Below are 419 nucleotides of genomic sequence, written 5' to 3' on the forward strand. Positions count from 1 at the left end.
ACTGTCATCACTTCTACTAGACATTGAACTGTTGGTCTCATCCATTCCATTAAGAGAAGGAGTATAAAGAAAATTTAGAGAAATTTTCATGGAAGAAAAATTTTATTTAATCTCAGAAGATATATTTGTCTACATGGATAAAACTCCAGAACCTACAGAGAAAAAAGAAATATAAGATAATTTAGCAAATTTCTTGGCCCACATATAAAATTTATTCCTATACACCAGAAAATCAGAGTAAAAATGTTATTTAGAAAATATAACTCTTGTTATGTTATGTTGTTACGTGCCGACGAGTCAGACCCAACTCATAGTGACCCTTCCTTGGGTTTCCGAGGGAGGCAGTATCACTACGGAAGAAGAATGCCCCATCTTCCTTCCGAGGAGTGGCTGGTGGGTTTGAACCGCCAGCCTTATGG

The sequence above is a fragment of the Orycteropus afer genome, unplaced genomic scaffold (assembly GCF_000298275.1).
Source record: "Orycteropus afer afer isolate SDZICR_OR568_19922 unplaced genomic scaffold, OryAfe1.0 scaffold00701, whole genome shotgun sequence".
Lineage (NCBI taxonomy): Eukaryota > Metazoa > Chordata > Mammalia > Tubulidentata > Orycteropodidae > Orycteropus > Orycteropus afer.